Source organism: Vicugna pacos, chromosome 30 (assembly GCF_048564905.1).
Source record: "Vicugna pacos chromosome 30, VicPac4, whole genome shotgun sequence".
Taxonomy (NCBI): domain Eukaryota; kingdom Metazoa; phylum Chordata; class Mammalia; order Artiodactyla; family Camelidae; genus Vicugna; species Vicugna pacos.
The window spans coordinates 30,839,623-30,859,570 of NC_133016.1; the positions used below are offsets into that span (position 1 = coordinate 30,839,623).

General features: G+C 51.2%; 2 protein-coding genes and 2 long non-coding RNA genes across 4 annotated transcripts in view; 1 reads left to right on the forward strand and 3 right to left on the reverse strand.

Annotated features, from left to right (window-relative positions):
- Positions 1–2,926, reverse strand: part of LOC140690343 (uncharacterized) — a 69,093-nt gene extending 66,167 nt beyond the window's left edge. The window contains exon 1 of the mRNA XM_072952051.1: positions 2,652–2,926. The gene's annotated coding sequence lies outside the window, so the exon portion shown is untranslated. The remainder of the gene's footprint in view (positions 1–2,651) is intronic.
- LOC140690373 (uncharacterized) overlaps positions 1–19,948 on the forward strand; it is a 153,609-nt gene that overhangs the window by 68,065 nt on the left and 65,596 nt on the right. The window lies entirely within an intron of this gene.
- Positions 2,926–6,677, reverse strand: LOC140690353 (uncharacterized). The gene is made up of 3 exons (XR_012065618.1): positions 6,478–6,677; positions 4,600–4,709; positions 2,926–3,204 (listed from the first exon to the last, which is right to left on the reverse strand). It is a non-coding gene; the product is annotated as an uncharacterized lncRNA (long non-coding RNA).
- Positions 6,956–19,948, reverse strand: part of LOC140690341 (uncharacterized) — a 414,099-nt gene continuing 401,106 nt past the window's right edge. Inside the window, exons 23-33 of the mRNA XM_072952049.1 lie at positions 17,670–17,790; positions 17,206–17,404; positions 15,515–15,631; positions 14,922–15,096; positions 14,722–14,803; positions 11,401–11,487; positions 10,907–11,066; positions 9,725–9,812; positions 7,866–7,994; positions 7,390–7,522; positions 6,956–7,002 (exon numbers count right to left, since the gene is read on the reverse strand). The gene's annotated coding sequence lies outside the window, so the exon portion shown is untranslated. The remainder of the gene's footprint in view (positions 7,003–7,389; positions 7,523–7,865; positions 7,995–9,724; positions 9,813–10,906; positions 11,067–11,400; positions 11,488–14,721; positions 14,804–14,921; positions 15,097–15,514; positions 15,632–17,205; positions 17,405–17,669; positions 17,791–19,948) is intronic.

Sequence of the window (19,948 nt, forward strand, 5' to 3'; positions counted from 1 at the left end):
AGTATACCTCAAAGCTGTTTTAAGAAAAAAGGCACTTTAGTCCTGATCCACCTCAGCGCCTGATTGGAGTGACATGATCAGTCCCTCACACTGTCTGCCTAACGGGAAGGTAGAAAAGCTCTCACAGAAGATAACATGGATTTTTCATTTGCAATGTCTGCCATGTAATAAAGAATTTCTAGACATGCAACATGTCCAGACTATATGACAGATAACATGAGAATAAGGAGCATTAGACAAAGGATGCAAACCCCAGGTGATGTAGGCATCAGAGTTACCAATAAAGGCTATAAAATACTTTTAATATATTCAAGAAAATAAGGAAATGATGGGAGAATAGATAACAGGGTAGAGACTTTCACCAGAGAAATATACTGGAATGTATTTTTAGGAAAAATCAAACTGATACTCTAGAACTGAAGCTTTCAGCTCTGGAAACAGGTAAACAGAGCTAATTAGGATCCCTTTTAAGTAAAACTTTCAGTAATTCTGGGTAAAATATAACAACAAAGTAACACAGAGCTAACTATGGAAAGAGAAGTTCCCTGATGACAATACAAAGAGGACACTTAAAGCCCAGAGTGGTCATCTTGTGAGCTGATGCCACCGCACCCTGGAGGGAAGGGGTTTTCATCTGCACATAAATAAGGATACAATGTCCATGTAGGAAAAAGGGTCCATACCAGATGTAGAAGACTCTTCCTCTATATCTATATAGTCAGAGACAGAGATGTAAAGTGGCAGCAGAGGTCACAGTGACACAGGGCCCTGGGCCAAGGAGTGTGAGCACCTCTGCAAGCTGGGAAAGGTAGGATGATGAATCCCTCCCAAGAGCCTAGGTGTGGAACTTAGCCTTGGCCACTCCTTGGTTTTAGCCCACTGACATTGACTTTGCACTACTGCACCCTAGAACAGTGAGAAGATGAATGTGTATTGCTTTAAGCCACTGAGTCTGTGGTCCTTTGTTACAACAGCAATAGGAAAGGAACTCAGGAACCAATATGAACTTGAACCACAGGCTGCCTTCTGTGCTGGCAGGGAGTCCTTTGTCTCTGATCCTGGGGGAGTGTCCTGTCCTCTGGCAGCATCCACAAACTACCTCATGCTAACTTGGCAGTTTGCAGAGGGTTAAATCTTATCCCTGCACAGTTCTTGATATTTAGTTAATAAAAATGATGGTGTCATCATGGGTATTTTTCCATCTTTTAAATACCCTTCAGTCTTCTAATAAAGCTACTTCTAATTAAGAGACCGTGTAAATAGTTTTCAATCTTCATAATAAATAACTGTGGTTTTATCTGGTTACTTAAATTATGAATAATAATGTTCACATTTGTAAAAGTTATTAAAATCAACATTGTTTAATGAAAATATCATTTCTTTTCGCATGAACATGTGTTAACTACAAGAAATGTTCCATGCTTTCTTCTACGATTTACTGTTAGAGCCTTAAAGAATAATATTTTCCTCAAAAGATATTACGGCAAAGGGATTTCTTTTGGTGGAACTGTTCCGGCATCAAATCTGGTGCATGTCTCAGGCCACTGGCAACATAGAGATGATAGAAATTAGGAGGCATTATAAACACAGAATCATTTTTAAAGGAATTAAAAAAACTGGATGTGTGTAAACAAAGAATCAGAGAATATTCTGGTGAAATAAATGTATTTTTCAGCTTAAGCAAGACATGGGGTGAATAAATCTGAAATGAAAAAACCACCCAGAGATTAGCAGCGAGTCATGCACGCAGTGTGAATGATCAAAACCAAGTTGTTTCCAAACCAGTGTGCAGGCTTGATGCCTTCATGAATCAAATCTGTGTGGCACCAGGCCACCTCGAATACATGTTGATGAGGTATTTATAAGCCCTTCACCATCCCAAATCAAAGCCCACGCACGAGCCACAAGACCATCACCTACACATTTGGAAAACACACAACATGGTGAATAGCACTTTTCTTGTTCAGTAGCCGGTGGCAGCGAACTGTCAGCAGACAGAGATACAGGGACACAGAGGCACCTCCCCTCACTCAGCTGATAAACTTCCGTGCATCCCTGGGGACAGGATTGTCATAAAATGCACCATGGATTGATCCTCCTCCTAGGAAAGGAACCGTAGTGCTGTCATTAGGTTTGAGCAGGGGTGGGTGGAGGATCTCAGAAGAGTTGTTTCAGCACACCAATAGAATTCTTGGCCACCGTGACCACGAAAGACAAGTCCCCTGCCATCCCGGTAGGCACTTGGGCTCCTGACAAAAGCTGGGCTCAGTAAAGGGTTGAGTAGAAGGCACAGACCTGAGGGATGCCCCAGCAATAGGCAGGAGGTAGGGCCTGGTTTATACTGCTCTGGGTGTATCCCAGACTCATCCGAATACGAAATCAGAAATTTGCAAAACAGCAGAGCTGGGGTGGATCATCTACTCCAGACTCCTCACCTTACAGTTAAAAGGGTGGCAACCCTGACAGGCAAAGCAACGTGCTAAAGGCAGAGCGTGGAAGTGGCAGTGCCAGATGAAACGCAGCGTGCAACCCCCGTTCAAGGCCGCTGACTCTGACGACGGGGCCAAGGTTTCCAATGAGGAGAATAAGACAGTGTAAATACTTTGTTCCCCCTAAAACCCCAAATGTTTTTTAAAGGCACAAAAACTCACCTTAACTAGATCTCTTCTGAGGGGGCTCTCTTCTGCTTCTTCGTCTTTCTGTCTCCATTTCCCTCTCTCAGACACAAACACATTCAGTTTTGTGAAAGGGGACTTCCTTCCATACAAAGACAGACTTCACATCTTCAGAAAGATACCTGAGAAAGCACGTTTCTCAATTCAAGTCTTTGTGTGAGTTCTGGGCAACTGGCTTATTTTCTAGAACAATCGGTAGTTACAAAATCAGGAAATCATCTTCCACAAAGGCAGAGTTCTGGTCCGTGTTGATAAAGTTGGGGATGTCACATTTCATGAGTCTGTTCGGCTCCTCCTCTGGCCACCTGCTGCATCTGATGGCTTCCTGGAGCCGAATAACACTGTAAAGGGCTATGGTAGGGATACCAGCTTTGGCCTTGTCCAAGTGGTCCACTTCATTGATGTAGCAGTGAAAGAGGGACCTAGATTCATCATTGCACTGCCAGAGAACACCTTGGGCAGCAGCGGTCTTCCAAAGTCTGACACAAAGCTGTTGAGTCTAAATCTCTTCTCGGGAGACTCTGCATTGCTACAAAGAAAACCAAAATAAAATATCGTTCACAGTGTAGCTCGGTGACCTGAAGAATCATAGTTTTTGCCATCTACTGAGAGTAAATCCCTGCACAGAGCATGCTGACATGCACTGGGATTGAAAGACATCACTTCTGAACACATAAAATTAAACTCAAGGCAAAAGTCTAAAGTGAGGGCCCATGGACCATCCTAAAAAGACATCGTTCCCTGAGAATCCTCAATATTGGTGCCTCGCACACCAGTGTTTCTCCGTGGGACACTCAGATCTCTTCATCAGGATTCGTTAAAGTGCTTCTTAAAATGCAGAATCCTGGGGTGCACACCCTCAGAGTCTCCAGAGGTAGCGACTGGTAGTCTGTATTTTCATAGCCACCAGGATAACTAAACATGCTCAGGTTTAGCACCGCAGTCTACATCGGGTCACCTGAGCATCGACAATTCTGTCTCACGGGATGGGGGGTGCCATGTGTGTCAGGGTGCTGTCCTACCCATGTGTCTCCCCTGATTCTCAGAACTGACAGTGCTGCCCCATTGGGCACGAAATACCACCGTTTCACAATGCATACGCAGGGCGCCCGACTGAAAAACAATCAGTGATAGGAGAGGGGACAAAACTCAGCTTCCTGTTACCTTGTTTCACTTACTGTGGGACGAGTGATCAATTCAAGGGTAATAAATCAGTGAATGAGTGAATAACATGACTCGTGTTAGTCCCACGAGTGCCTGGAAGAGCAAGCCTGGGCACATTGAGAACCATAACAGCCCATCTACTTAAATGTCATCCTCCACAGATCTATGTAAAGGTTACTTCCACCCAGGCAGTGACTCCAGAAGGGCAAGAATCATGTATGAACACACTCTCAAATCCAGAACAGAACCTGACAACAATTAGGCTCTGGAGTCTGCGTTTAGCGAGTGTGGAATCTCAGTGATTCCAGCTCTTACACCTTGCCTTCCCATCCCACCACACACGATATGGCCCTTATGTCCAGTTCTCCCGGGGCTGGGGCCACGGAACCCATTTATAGGACTGGAAGAATCTGATCATTTAAACCATCCCCCAGATTATCATCAAGAGTCACCTGCATTTCAGGGATCAGTAATCCCAGAAGCTTTGCAGTTCAGCAGCTGAGGGATTTTTATATCAGCTCTGTCTTCTACTGTGACTGCCTGGGTGACATCAGACAAGGAATTCTGAAAAGCCTGAACTTTTCCTTTCAGGAATAATCTAATTAACAAATCTCGTTGACCACTCAACAAATGTGATGTGAAGATCAATGATTTTACACAGGAGTACAACATTCACTAGGTCGTGGATTTAGAATCAGAGGAAAGTCATTTTAGAAAGATTGACAGAATGTAGCTTTAATGCGAATTTAAGTATTCTTACCTTTCAGTAAATCATCTTCCCCTACTTATCACTTCACCCAAGTTTAAAAGATGTCTGAGAACAGGGATGAGTGTGCCAGCAATCTGAGACCCAATAACCTAAAATGTCACCTAGGAAAAAGAGGGGAGTAACACATTTTTAAAAAGCATGGCGAGGATGGCGGGGCCATCCCCAACCCCAGACTAAGAAGCTCTGAGTAATAGCTTTCCTGCCTGCCTGGGGCATCAGCTGATGTGAAAATCCACCCAGAAACCTCACTGTCCAGCAGCTCTTCCATAACACAGGCTACACTTTCTCAGAATTAAGAATTGCGTCCAGTAACCACTTCGCTGAAGAATAAAGACAAAGGAGAACAAGAGAGTTCTGCCCCTCCCAAGGGAGAGCCCAGACCTCGGGCTGCATGCACTGCGCCCACCTCCCTGGAGAAGAATAAACTGGAGAAGGGCGTTCTGCGAAACTGGGGCAGCAAAGGTTGAGATGGGAACAAATTGACCAGCTGGCCAGGGACAGCCCCCTCCGTCGCTGCCTTGGCGGCTGCCTCAGCCCTCTCAGCCCATCCTGCCCACCTCTGGTGGCTAAGCTGTCAGGGAAATTGCTTTGCGATCTGGAGCAACAGAGGCTGCCCACAGGCCAATCTGCGGAAAAGATGGGCGCTAAACCCCCAGCTCCCGAGTGACAGGCTCCATACCCCCGCCAACACCCCGACGCCCCCGCACCCTACCGCAACCCCGGGGAAATATGACCCGAAGAAGTGTGACCTGGGAACGAGGGGCAGCAGAGGCCGCCCCCACGTCAGGCCTGCAGAGAGATTGGAGCTTATCCTCCAGCTCTCCAGGGGCAGCCCCTGTCCTCTCCACCTCCTGATCTCACCGCGCCCACCTTCCAGGAGCAGTCAGACCAGGTGTGGGGTGTCAGGCGAATCTTGCGCCAGAGAGGACGTCCCCAGGCCAGGTCAGGGGAGAGGAGAAGAAGTGGCCCCATTAGGCGGGGCAGCCGGCCGTCGCAACTGCCTCTGCCCCTTGACCGCATCGGGCCCGTCTCCCAGGAGCAAGCTGACCTGGAGACGGGCATCCGGCTTCTTGGGCAGCAGAGCACGCCCCCAGGATTGTTCGCGGGGAAAAGGAGAGCAAATTGACAGGCTCCGCGCTGCAGGTCTTCTACCCCCGCCATCGCCACCCCCGCACCTTAAAGGCACCGCCCAGGGCGCCCCTCCCCCAGCAGGCTGAGTAGGACACGTGAGTCTGGTGACCTGGGGCAGGAGAGGCCACTCCCACACCAGGCCATCGGGGAGACGGGAGCCAATCCACCAGCTCCCCAAGGCAGCCCCTACCCCCGCAGCAGCCACCACTCTTGCCCATGACCTCACAGTGGCCTTCTCTAGGGAGCAGGCTGACCTGGAGATGGACGTCCGACGAACTTGGGACAACAGGGACCGCCCCCAGGGCAAACCATGGGGGGAAGTGGGAGCAAATGGACAAGTTCCATGGGAAAACCTGCCGCTGCTGCCACCACCCCCAAAGTACCAAGTCCAACTCCCGGGGTCAGGCCGACTAGGATACACGCGTCTCGTAACACAGGGCAACAGCGACCGCCCCCAGAACAAGACGCGGGGAAGATGGGAGCAAATGGTCCGCTCCCCCGCTGCAGGCCCCCGACCACCGCCACCCCTGCACCCTGACTACCCTGCCTCCCGCCCCCAGCAGGCAAAGTGGGACAGGGGTGTCCCGGGACCTGGAGCAGCAGAGGCCGCCTTCAGGCCACGCGGTGCAGACATGGAGCTAATCAACAATCTCCTCCGGGGCAGCCTCCCTATGCCTGCAGCCACCACCTTACCAGCCCCCTGACCGCACCGCACCCATCTCCCAGGAGCAAGCTCACCTGGAGTCGGACCTCAGGCAAATCTCCGGCGGCAGACGTCGCCCCCAAGCCAGGCCGTGGGGGAGAGAAGAAATGGAGCAACTCCCTGGAACACATCCCCTGCCCCTGCCGCCTCCGCCGCCGCCTCCCAGGAGCAAGCTCATCTGGAGACCCGCGTCCCACCTCTAGGGCAGCAGTAGCCGCCCCTGGCTCCGCCTCTGGGGAGAGCGGAGCGAATTGATCGGCTCCCCCGCGGCAGCCTCCCTCCCCCCGTGGGTCCCGCACCTTAACGGCCCCGCCCCCACTCCGCACTCAGCAAGCTGAGTGGGACAGGAGTGTCCGGCGACCTGGGGAAGAAGAGGCCGCTCCCAGGCCCAGCAGCCGGGACAAGGCAGCTATTCCACCCGTTCACCAGGGGTAGACCCGCTCCGCCCCTCTGCCGCTGCCACTGCCTTCTGACCTAACCGCCCCACCTACCAGGAGCAAGCTTACCTGGAGTGCAACATCTGGCGAACCTCCGGAGGCCAAGCCCCACCCCAGGCCAGGCTGCAGGGAAGAGAAGAAATCGATCGGCTTGCCCGGGCAGCCTCCCAACCGCCACCGCCGCCGCCGCAGCCCAAAAGCATTGCAATAGCCTACCGGGGTCAGGCTGACTGCAAGGATGTGCACTTGCCTTCTTATCCTGGCCAGGTCCCTGAGCACCTCCCTGCATCCCTACACTCCCTGCACCTCTGCACCCCTGCTACTCTCTGCAATTCTGCATCCCTCCACCCCCACATCCCCTGAAATGCCTGCGCCCTCCACAGCCCCTGCACCCCTGTCACCAGTTACACTTTTGCACTGCTTACACTCCTGCACCCCTGCATGTCCCACACACCACCTCTTGGGCCTTTGGCAGAGTCTCTGCTGTTAGACCAATGCACAGTGACTCACTCTTTGCCAGTATATGATGCATCAGTGGACGTCAGGGGTTGCCTGCAGGAAGGTACATGTTCCTGGTCACTAGCCTGGGCCACTAGGGTGATCTCTGTGAGGTCACCCAGGACGGGTTCAGAGATGCTGTTCTCTGGGAAGAGAGGAGTTGAAACCGGTCTTGAGGGCAGAGCTGTGCTCACCAGGCCGTCCACGCTTCATGTTTTACACAGGGCTTCGGAGAATTGAAATGGATCCGGCCAAGTAATACCGGCCTGCTGTGAGCCCACCTCAGTCCTGGGCTCTGAGTCAGACCGACTGGCTCCCTCAATCAGGGCCCAGTTTGGGCACCTGAATGGTCCCTTTGAGGCATCCCAACAGTTCTCAGGATGAAGTCTGGCTGCTTCCACCCCATGGCCCTCCCTCCTACTGTGCTGGCCTCAGGAAGGTTCCTTATATGGGGAAGAAGGCAGCCCACACCCTACCCCACCCCTCACCTTTCTCTAACCCAGGCTGGTGCTCTCTCTGCCCCTCAGAGTCTGGGAAGCCATCCCTCTTCAGTTATGTCCCTTCTGAGATGGACTTGCTTCCACTCAATTCTAGGCGAGGATGCACCATGGAATGCACTGGGTAAGAGAACCAAAATAAATAATTTCTTCTGTGAGGTTGTCTGTTTATCTACTGGGGCTGGGCTGTGTGTAGTTTGCTACAGCTATTGGTGTGAGAGGCTAAAACAGCCTGTGTGTCCTTGTTTTCATCTCCCCGCTGTCTTTGGGTTTTCCCTAGACACTCCTGAGACATTTACTTCTGTTAGTATTATTCCTGTTATTACACACGGGCCCTACTGACATGGAGGTAAGGTGTTGGGGGAGCGGGACAGAGCAGGGCATCTGCAGTCCTGTGATTAGTTCTCATTGAGCCTGTGCCCTGAGCTGTGACCTCCACAAGTGTGTCTCTTTCCCCCCACCCCAATTTGGGTGACACAGAAGGGATTTCCCTTCTCCCAGGTTGGTTAGGCTCTGGTAAAATAATTTCTCATTAAAAAAACAAACAAAAAACAACTTCCCCCAATGAAACAGAATGTTCTGGGTGTATTTCAATACAGTTATTTTCTCCTCTCCAGGCAGGAAGCATGAGGAGTTATCCTCTGACCTTCATTCTGAGAACAGGACATGGTCCTGGATGTAAAATACATGAAAAAGAGCATGGGGCCCCTCTGACTGGCCCCCTGGACTTGTCACACTCTGATTTCCCCACACTGAGCCTCCTGCTGGCCTCAGGGACCTGTTAAATCTGCCTGCCCCCAGGGTTCTTACAAAAGCAGGTTCTGCCTTGGGAGCTGTGACTCTCCAAGCCTGCCCGCTGTTCCCTTTGCAACCTCTCTGAGTTGGGAGCAGCTTTCCCTCTCAGTCTTCTGGGATCTAAGAAGAGCAGTGGGTTTGCAGCTCCCTCAGATCTGGTGTTATTTTCAGGACAGGAGGAAGAACTTCTGAGCTCCACACGAGCTGGACCAGAGGCTGGAATCCTCCCTTCCTCTGCCACCGTGCAATCAGTGGCTGTGGTTCTAGCCGAGTTTCTGAAGATGTGGACTTAAACACACATATCCCAGCCCTCACAGGAGCACACAGTCCCATAAATCCCCCTAGTTTCCACTGGTAACTATGGAGCGGATGGGGACACGGGTTTCGGGACCACAGAGGCCTGACTGCACGACTTGCTCCATGGCCTATTTACGTGGTTGCTCTGGGCCTTGTCTGAAGTGGCTTGCTTACCACACCTGGTACGTGGGAAACACAAAATAAGTACTAGAACCTTCACTTTTTCTCCCTCCAGGGCCTTCAAACGTAGAAAGTAATAAGTGAACTCAGACAGCCTAGTCACCACAATGAGGTCCGTCCAGCCTGGCTCTCCTGAGTGATGGGCACTGACTTGCACCTTAACTCGGAACAGTAGGGGAACTGCCTTCCTCTAACTGGGCCTCTCCCCACACCAGGCACGCCCGCAGCTCAGACGGGGCCAGCTCCCCAACTGAGGTGTGTGCTGGTGGCTTCAGTGTGACCTGGCCCTGCCGGGACATGAACCTGCAGTGAGTGAGGTGGAGGGTCGGGTGGAGGGGGGTCCCTTCTGGGGTGGCAGGGGGCCCGGTAGCACCCCTCCCAGCCTGGTGCCTGGGGCTCCCTAACACCTCCTACAGCTCCTGGGTTGGCTCCGTTCCTGGCCACTCCACACACCCTCCCAGGATCTTTTCATTATGTCCCTTTTCTGCTTTTATCAGCGAGAAGTGGATTCTGTTGCTTGTTCAGTGAAACAGTACATCGGGAAACCAGACTACTTCTAACATCAGTAAAATACCAACCTCGGTCAGCTCGCCGGGCAGACCGTGCAGCACAAAGGCCTGAACAGGGCTGTGCGAACGGCTTACGTGAAGGGTCCTCAGCATCTGTCTTCAGAGATACAGAAGCTGATGGTTCAGGTAAAACCTCAGGGTGGGATTGAGGAATCCAAAGCTGGTTGGTTTCAAAGGCTAACTGGTCAGACCAGACCCCTGAGCTGTGGTCAGAAGCCTGGCTCAACGTGACGCAGACTCAGCGCCCTAAGTGCCGGGTGGGGCTGGTGCTGTTCCCTTTGCAGGCTCTCGTTGGGGATTCACTGTAGCCCCTTAAATACAGCAGAAATTCAAGCCCCATTAGCCCCCACCCTGAGTGTTCCATGACACAAATCCCGGGAGTGTTTAATTTTCATCTTTGTTTAGGAGGATGAAGGTGGTTCAAGAGAAGACACAAATTCACACTTAGTGACACAAGGTCACAGCCAGTACTTCCTCCACGGAGAGCTATGTGCTCCCACAGTGGTGGCTGGGGGCTGGGCAGAGACCCTCTGCTGGTCCCAGAGGGACTCGCTCATCTGGCCACAACTCATGGGTTGGACAGAAGATCCAGAGGGTGACAGAGCATCTTTCCTGGGAATTTGGAACTGACACATAGAAATCAAGTTCACTCATCTGGAGTTTGGCGGAGGGGAGGGGCGGTGGTTGGAAATCAAATGAAACCAGAGCATGAGAGAAACTTAGAAGTGAAAGAGCGAGAGACAGAGAGACTGAGCTTGTGAGAGCAAATAGTCAGAAAGAAGGCAAACAATCAGGGGACAGAAGAATTCCAGCTCCTGACTGTGTAGTCTGTCCCAGCCCATCAATGACCCCGCGAGATGTTTAATAACATTCCAGTTTTGCAGATTAGGAAACAGGCTGAAAGAGGTGGGGGCTGGGTTTGGGTGCACAGTTAATTCAATTGCCACTGGACCCCACACTTCCCATTGCCTGAAGGCACCCTAATCCTCACTGGGACCCCTGTGGTCCCCTGACAGCCCAGCACCCTGATCAAAGGGACCCTGCGGGAGTGGGAACCCCTCTTGAGTGTGGAGAGTTCCCTGCCCCGAGATGCCATGCATCAGCAAGCTCCCGCTCACCCCAGGTTAACATCAGCCCAGCTCTACAGTCTCCCAACCCGCTTCCCTCCCTGCCAGGCACCCCCATCCTTACCACCGAGTGTACTGCAGGAATTCAGGCACAGGGATGCCCAAATCAACACGAGCCCATCGGCTATAGAAAAAGCAGACTCCCAGGCCCACCTGGGTTGCGAGGGGACAGAAGGTGTCCTCAACTTTCATGTGTCTAAGACAATCTTCTTCAGCTGGAGGTTCTAGAGAAAAATAAAAGGTCCAAAACATAGTTCGGTGAGGAATTCCTCCAAGGACCTGACTCCAGTGTCTACAACCATGTGTACCTACCCCCGGAATTGGGGTGAAGGTGGATTATTGATCAGCACAACCCCTGGTGGCCCAGCTCCTTGGCTTGGCTGCCCAGAGGGGGCTGGGGGAATGGGTAAGGCCAGGGCACTCAGGAAAAGCACAGAGGACCTGAGCTCTCCCTTCTGCACTCGTAAACCCTTCCCCAAATCTCAAGGCATTGGACAGAGATCCGCCACAATAATGAGATGCTCCCATCTCTTCACTCACTCCTGTCGGTTCACTTACATGCTGAGCATCCACTGGGTCCCAGGACAAGACACATAGGATGGCTGATGGGACAGGCTTGGTCCTTCCCCCTGGAACCTGTTCAATCTGATCAAAGAATGATCACTTATAAAGAGTTTCTCAAAATTATACAGAGACCAAAGACCAACTGCAGAGTGAACCAAATTTAAAAATATATATGAAGATCCCCCAGTCTCCCCGCCTAAGGTTAACAGCATAAAGCAAAAAGTTCTTGCCTTTAATCAGCAGGGAAGTTGTCACCCCCTCTCAGGTGGAAAGGAGAGTTATTCTTTGAGCACGTCACAGAAGTGCTCCATCGGATTGGACCAGGGCATCTACATTCATTCAGCAAATGTGTATAAGCTCCTACTACATACGGGAATCTCCTAACTAGACCGTTCCCAAGGCTCTCGGGCTTTATCAGTCAACAAAATAGACATGACTCCCCATCACTGGGGGCTCAGAATTTTAGCAGAGGAAACAGGCAGCATGTTGGGGTAGCAAGAGTTTGGAAAAATTTTTAAAAAAGAGTGATATGAGCAAACTCGGGTGATGGCGGTGGGGTGGGAGGCAGGCAGGAGAGAATAAGGCAATCCTGGCAGATCTCACGGAGTAATGAACTTGAAGCAGAATAGATCCGGAGGAAGAAGGAAGAGCCGGAGCCAGAGGCCCCCAGAGTGAGGGGGAGAGTGTGGGCAGAGAGGCAGAGCACGCCGGGTCCTGAGGCCTTTGTGACGACTTTGGCTCCTAATGACATGGTGACCCGTTTAGTGAGTTTTGAGGGGAGGGGTGATGTAGTCCAACTTATGCTTTTGTGTTTGTGTTTTTTGGGGGGAAGTAATTTATTTATTTTAATGAATGTGCTGGTGATTGAACCCAGGATCTCAAGCATGCTAAGCATGCGCCCTACCACTGAGCAACACCCACCACCCCCAATGTATGTTTTTACAGGCTCCCTCTGACTCTGTGTGGATGAGAGATTGTAGGAAAGCAAAGATGGAAACAGAAGGCTATTGGTATCCAGGAAAGGCTGAAGGTGGCTCTTAGGAGGGCGGGGAGCAGAGAGCAGGTATTTAATTAAGACAGAATATCCAGAATTTTCTAACAAGCTGGATTTGCTGTCTGTGAGTGTAAAAGAAAGAGAGAGAAAGGACATGGTTCCAACATCTGGGCCTGGACAATGGGAGGGATGTCCTCTCCGGATGGGAAAGGGGATGGGAAAAGGTGGGGCTGAGCAGGTGGAAAGGGGCTGGTATCAGCTCAGTTCTTCAATGTCATGGTTAAGGGGTGTGTTACATATTGCCACAGAAGTGCCTAATAGGTAGAGGAATCTGTTTTCTTTTTCTTTTTAACATTTAAAAAATATAATTAAACATATTAATTGTATTATGTGAATGATTTGGGAATTTTGTTTCATGCCAAGTTATATGTTATATATAGCCAAATGGAGCATATATCAAAAAGGGGAGAAATGAGGGCTTTCACATAAACTGACTGTCCGTAACGTAGGTAAAATTTCAATAAAACCAGTCTTCAGGGCAAAAACCTCATCTCGGTGTTACATAAAAATAAATGAAAAACGACTATGTTGATGTACCATTATTTCATGTTACATAATAGCCCCAAACTAACAGTGTTTAACTATGAGGCTTGTAGAAATACTATTCGCTTTATTCACATAAATACAGAAGTGCAGAAATGTTCTAAGGTAGAATTAGCATCTTAGTGGAAATAATACATATTTGAGCATTTTACATGATATATATGTACTGATTCAAAATTTGGAAAAGTAATTTCATAGTAGAACATATGTATGAATGTGAAAGCAAGATGAATGAAAGGAAAAGAATGTGATGTGAGTCTCAGGGATAAAGGCTCAGATGGAAAGGGGAAATCAGGGAATTTTGGAGAAATCGAGAAATTGATGGCATGCCAATTTCCAAGGCTGGGTTGCTTCCACCAAAGGAATAGCAGAGAGAGAGAGGAGAGGCCCAGGAACCCACCCTGGGGAACACCCACAGTATATGTTTGGATAAAACAGGAGACATTGGCAAAGGACCAGCCAGCAGGCCAAAAGCAGAAACAGACAGAGAGATGGGCTGGGGGTTGAGTGAAGCAGGAACACGGGGTAGGAGGGATGGAAGAGCTGGGTCAAATGCTGCCGAGGGGCCAAGCATGATGAGGAGTCAAAATTGACCACTATATTTAGCAACATGGGGTCACTGATGGCCTTGACAGGGCAGTTTCCATAGAGCGAGGGATCAGGCGAAAAGCCAGAATGGGTGTAAAAGGGGATGGCTCAAGAGAAGATGCAGACAGTGAGTTTAAACAACTCCTTAAAGATTTGCTGCAAAGACACAGGGTGGCAATTGGTGGGGGTGAATTAGGGTCAAGGAGTGCTGTTGGTTTAAGAGGATGGACGTTTATATACTGATGGTGCCAACTAGCAGGAGAACAAAATAGATGAGGCAGTGAAAGAGAGGATGGTTTTGGGAGTGACAACCCAGAGAAGATGGGAGGGATGGGGCCTCGGGGACTTTTGGAGGAACTGGCTTTCGATGCCACTTTTAATAAGCGGTGGGGCACCGAGAGTGAGGTCACAGACATCAGAAGGCGAGCAGATGTGCTGGGAGTTGCTTGTGAAATTTCTCTTCTGTTGGCTTGTTTGCTTGTTCAAAGTAGAAAACTAACCTTACCAGCTGAGGAACAAGGAGGAAGAAAGAGTTACTGGAGCCATGAGCAGAAGATAAGAAAGAGCCTTCCAGGGAGAATGGGACAGTAAAAAGGGCAGGGGGAGGCGGGGGAGTGCGCTCCCAGAAAGTTACATTTTCTCTTTGACGTCCCCAAATGTGTGACGTGTTATTACCCTTCCTGCTGTCTACAAAATAAAAATGAATTATGGTTCAGAGGAAATGCTATTTCATTCTAAGAGGCTGCCTGTTTCTCAGGAATGGTCATCTTAAACTGCAAATATTACAAACAATGTTGAAAAGATGAACCTGTGTACCTAAAATCCCCTATTTTCTATTAATCTGTTTACTACTTAGTTCCCCTATCAATAACACATAACAAATACTGCCATGATGGAGGTACACCGATGCTTAAAAGGAAATGAGATCTGTATCCTTTTGCTAAATTCCATGGCTTCCTTAATATGCAGTTCCACTTGGAATTTAGGAATGTCTGGTATAAGAAGTGAGAAACAGTTTGAGAAAATCCCGGCTCAGAATTATACATCACAACCACATCTCACAAGTATATACAGCCGTAAAAAAGTTTAAAAGCAAAACTCCGTAACTACTCTTAAAGACCTTTGCAAACCTGGGCCTGCCAAGATGTTTCCAAACTGGAAAGGAACTCCAATCTCTTGCCTGGTACCGGACCAGAGGCTGGCCAGCCTTTTCTGTAAAAGCAAGAGAGTAAATATTTTCAGTTTTGCAGATCATTTTGTTGTAACCATGCAGGTAGGCAATAAGAAAGCTAAGAGCACTGGGAGATAGGAAACAAACGGGCATGCCCACACTCTCCCTTCCACTCAGGGCAGCTTCTCTGTGGTGGGGAGCTTTGCCACAATCACTTGCTTCTTTTTTCCATTGGTTTCTTTGTTTCCACCTTACTGCTCGAGCTCAGAACTTCAGGTGGGCCTGGTCCTTCAGCATCCATGCAGAGAAGGCTGAGCGGGGTTGGGAACCCCACCTGATGGAGAAGAGAGATTACTGGGAGGGACATTGTGGAGGCCACCATGACACGAGACAATCACACCTTCCGGGGTGAAAGGGAACGAAGACAAGGGAAGGACACAGTAGTGGGACCCCTAGGTCGCCCGCCAGGCTTGTTCTCCCTCCACGGCAACCATGGGGGCCTGGGGGGTGTTGGGCTTCAGCTACGGTGATTAGGATGAAGGGACTCAATATAAAGGACCCTCCAACTCCTCACTAGGTTCCAAACGCAGACCCTCTAAGTCCACCCTCTGAGTTTCTGGAACTCTGCTGGAAGAATACATGAGCAGGCCAGAACCAGAGCCCAAGCCAAACATGACAGGGGCTCGTGGGGCTGTAACCCCATGCTCAGTGGTCGGGGACTCCTTGCAAATCTGCAGAAATCCCTGTTCCACCTCATTCCTGGGAGAAACCCCAGATCTCCTCCTGCTCTGTCTGTTCTTCTCTTGAGGCTATTGTCCTGGAGGGATGCTGAGTCATTGAACCTGGTCCTCCAAACGTACATAAGCAGCCTGTTCAATAAAACAAATTATGCACTTTTTCACATTTGCCAGTTTTTTGATTCCAGAAAGGCTGTGGGACTCATTCTCACAGTCTCCTGTGCCCCCACCACATGGTGGCCCTCTGCTCATGTAAACACGATTTCCCACAACTGCACCCTGCCTCCCAGCTTGTCAGAGGGGAGTGTCCCACAAAGACACAGGTGTTTGTGAGGATCCTGTCCCCCAGCAGAAAACCTGCTCCTGGAGCCACGGTCAGGGATCTGGCCTCCTAAGCCGCTCAGCTCTAATTCAAAGCCTAAAGTGGGGGCCCCGAACATTGCTGAATGACTTTCTGAATCACCTGGACTGGAGGGGACTGATTTTCTTTCCAGGAATGGAGGTAGCGCAGCCTCCATTTTCAGGGCTGACCTTGACGATGGATCTAGTTCCCCCGACTGCAACACAGGAAGGAGTGGCCCTTCCATCCCACAGGTTGGAGACCCAACCCAAGGGAGTACTGAAGCAGTGCATTGCTGCCAGGTCCAGCATCCCTGCAGAGTGGCCTCTGCCCTTGAATGACCCCCTTCCCAGGGCCTTTCTTGCCCGGACACCACCACACCCCAGGCTGTGCCAGAGCTCTGGGGCTCTGCGTGTCCAGGGCACACAGGTGGCACCTGAGCCAGGTGTCCCCTGGGCCTCAAGGGAGAGAGGTCTGCTTCTGCATCAGGGGAAGGTGACCCCACAAGGCTGGCAGGACACTCTCAATATGGACCTCCAGGAGCCCTGGGAGCAGTTTCCCTGCAGGTGTTAAGAGCCATCATCAGGAGGGCAGGCCCCTCTTTGTGCAGACCATCCAGCAGTGCTGGGCCCACGTGCTGACCTCAGAAATCTACATGCCCCCACGATTCCCCAGGCAACCTCACAACTTCGTCACTTGGTGACCTGGGTACCACGAGCTCCTTGGCCATCCCATGAGGGTGGTCCTTGCAGGCATGGTCTCCAGGTTCTCCTGTTGAGAAATCCCCCTGGGTTTCTGTGGTCACAGAGCAGACACCAGAAGATTCTAGTCCTGCAGTGACCCCCACAGCAGTCAGCTCCCCTGTGCATGTCCAGGGACAAAGGACAGCAATTTATTGCCAGGAACCGTGATTCCATACTAAGTTCAGGATCCTGGTAACTCACTCTGCACCCCAAAAAGCTTCCATGAGAAATGTGTGTATTGGGATGTCTGTGCCCCTAGAAGAGCTGTTCCTGAGGGTTCCTGGGACCCTCCAGCCCCTCTCAAGGTTCTCAGATCCTGGGTCTAAATTTCTATCTGCCTCTTTGGTGTACGGCCACCTGTGTCTCGTGGTCACGGGTCACTTTATTGCATGACTTGGCATGTTCTTAGTGCTCGTCCTCCACCCCTGCACTAGACTCCCAAGATGTTCCCACTGACCCTTGGCTCCCTGGGTGGCTCAGGGGGCCCTAAGTCTGCACCCTTCACTCTCCTCCTCTACCCCCACCTCTGGGGCCACCCCTAGGTGGACTTGGAGGTGTTTGTAAATGAGTCTTACACAAGGACATATCTGGACAAAGCAGGACCCCACCCCCGGAAAACTCACCTGCTCCCTTCTCAGAAGAGGACCCCACAGCCCCACATTGCCTCCCAGGGGTCTGCTCAGGACACAGTCCCCCAGTTCTGGGCAAGGTGTCTCCCTGGAATCCTTGCTTCCAGGAAGAGTCTCTCTGTCCTTCTTCAGAGTTTAGAGGTGTTCCCATGTCCCTGACCACCAAGATGCCCAGCACAGTCCCTTCAGTGACCTGGAGAGACAAGGAACTTATGTGGCCACAGGTCTCACAGGACACACCTGCTGGGACCCCAGGCTAAAGGGCTGTCCTTCTGCCTTCTCAGGTGTGGCTCCCGTGGTATCTTTTTGCAGGGGGCCCAAACGGGGAGTGTGGCCCAAAGCAGTTCATGGGGCTCTCTGGGCAGGGAAGACTTGGGCCAGGTGGCCTTGCCTGGTTTCCCTGCTGGGCCACTCTGAAAACCCCCGCTCCTCTGGCTGTGGCTGGAGGCCCCTCAAACCTCAGGGCGGGGCTCTTTCTCTCAGCCTCCACTGACTCCAAAGCCACGCTGGTGCTGGCGAGGGGAAAGAGCTTTCTTGCCTTCTTTTGGCCAAGTTGCCACAGGTGGATGCTGCGGGGAGCTGGAGAGAGAGGTAGCACTTGCTCAGATGTGAGTGGTTAAGCAATTTGACACCCTGTCAACTAGCCTTAAACATTGGAATGAGGTCTTTCCCGGTAAAGCTGGAAGTTACTTTCAGTAACTTGTCTAAAGATTTCTTTTTTTTTTTCCACTTAAAGACTCATAAAACCTCTCCCAGGTCATTCCTGGTATGGACCATTATCCAGGGATCAATCAGGAAATGCAGGAGGAGAGGGGTGGGGTTGGGGGAGAGGGGAGGTTAGATCAGAGCCCACGGAGAGGAGATGCCCCTCCCAGGAGCCTCACACTGGGCAGTGGCTTCTGGCATCCAGCTCACCTGTTCTCAGGCCCATTCCATCTGCGGGGTTTTCCAAAAACATAATGGTGGAAGGGCCATGGAGGACACCTAGAACTTCCAGAATAGACAGGGGGAGCAGAGTTACCATGCTGGCCCTGGGTTTGGAGACAGACCTGCAGTGGAGACCACAGGCTTCTGAGAAGCCAGTTTCGAAATAAAGGCAGTATGCACTGGAATACCCGGCTCGAGAGAGTGCTTCATCATAGACATGTAATTTACATAGTTCTCACCACTAAATTCTGTGTTCCCAACACGCTACATGAATGACGGCTTCAACACACATTCATTTCTGAGATGTGAAAAAGTGTAGAGCCGCTCTTTCATCCTGCATAATGGGCATGGCTACACTTAAGAACACTTACCAAGATTTCTCAGCAAGAGCCAATTTCGAAATAAAGGCAGTTTGTGCAGGAAAACCCTGTTGGAGTGAGGGCTTCCCCATACACATGTAAGTTATAGAGTTCCCCTCACCATGAAACGCTGTTCCCAACATGCTACATGCATGAAGGCTTCGACACACATTCAGTTCTAAGCTGTTAGCATGTGGAGAGCCGCTCTTTCATTCAGCACAAAAGGCATGGTTACACCCAGGAAGATTTACCCAGATTTCTCAGCTGCTTCCTTCAGCCAGATTCAAAATAAAGGCAGTTTGTGCTGGGAAAGCCTGTTGGAGCGTGTTCAGAGCTGTTTCGGGCTCTGTCCCAGCTGGAGGGTGCAAAGCCCAACCTCCAGAAAGAGGGACCAGGACCCCACCCGCCAGGTGGTGTTGCCTTTGTAGGGGAACAGTGATCTTTGGGTAAGATATATTGCGGCTCTCTCTAAAAACTGCTTTGACTTAAGTTTGCATCCTAGTCACCAGTTCCAGGACAACAGAAAAGGCATACCCTACATCCCTTTGCACTCAACTCTTCCCAAAAGAGCAAATATTTGTCCATGAAAATACCAGCTGCTCTTCTAAGGCCCACTAAATACCCAGCAGTGTGGGCGGTGCACTCTTGATCAGGGACAGGAGGAGAGGGAACAGCGGTCCTCCTGCAGGCTTGGCCTGGTGTGGCAGCTGCGCTGTGGGTGCGTGGTGGGGAGGGAATGCAGGGAATCCTGTTTGAGGGGCCTCTGTGCACGCCTGCATTATAGTCTGAGGCTTCATAGAAAGGCTCCAGGCATCCTAACTGGTTAGATACAGCCCCCACCCTTGGGCTGGAACCACCAGGAGATAAGTACCTGTAACAGGGATGGTGCCTGGTGTGGGGAGAGGTCATGGGACACTCCGGGGGCAGGGGCGGTGGTGATGGGGAAGGCAGGGGATGCAGTGAAGGGTGGAGGGAGCAGGGTCCTTTGCTTGGGGGTGCGAGTTCTTTGGGAGACCACAGGAAATGGCACACATCATCCCCACCCTATACCCCAAATTCCTAGCCCCGCCAACACAGGGGCTGCTCTGCACCCTCTCAACGTGGTTCTCCTGTAAGACCGCACCCAACCAGGCATCTGGCACCCTGCCCTACCTCCCCTCTTGGCACAGATCCCGTCTTCTTGGAAACTGCCTAGCAGCGCGTATTCAAGGCCGGCAGCCGGCCTGGCGGATCTGCACTTCAGGTGCCCTACCTGGCCAGACGTGCCTGCCTGGGCTCAGTCCTCTATCTTGCCCACAGGTAGCCTGGGTCCACTTCCGGTGCAAGCGGAGGCCGCGGAGCCCAGGCTGAGCCCCGCACACAGACAGGTGAGGGTGCCCCCGCCCCGCTGCCCCGCCGCCGCGCCCACTGTTGGCAGCATTGCCCCAGCCTCCGGCCGGTGCCACCTGCAG